Source organism: Dreissena polymorpha, chromosome 1 (genome assembly GCF_020536995.1).
Source record: "Dreissena polymorpha isolate Duluth1 chromosome 1, UMN_Dpol_1.0, whole genome shotgun sequence".
Classification (NCBI taxonomy): Eukaryota; Metazoa; Mollusca; class Bivalvia; order Myida; family Dreissenidae; genus Dreissena; species Dreissena polymorpha.
The window spans coordinates 82,594,761-82,595,073 of NC_068355.1; positions in this window are offsets into that span (position 1 = coordinate 82,594,761).

Consider the following 313-nt stretch of genomic DNA (forward strand, 5'->3'; position numbering starts at 1 on the left):
TCTACTCAAACACAAGTTCGTGTGTGAAGTGACAGGGCCTATTGTCCGGGCAAGTCAATATATGCTAAGGAATGCGCCAGGGGGTGTCCTCTCCACTGAACACTACAAGAGATTCAATAACCCTCTACTCCTCAACTTGGAAGAGAGATTTAGGGCAGCTAGCATTGGCCTAATTGACATTCCACATACTACTTGTGCGGGCGACCTGGCTTTACTGTCCCACTCGGACTGGGAGATGAATCTCATGCTGAAAACAGTTGAAGAATTCAGTCGAAGACACAGGTATGACATCAACCCATCAAAAGCAGCTGCA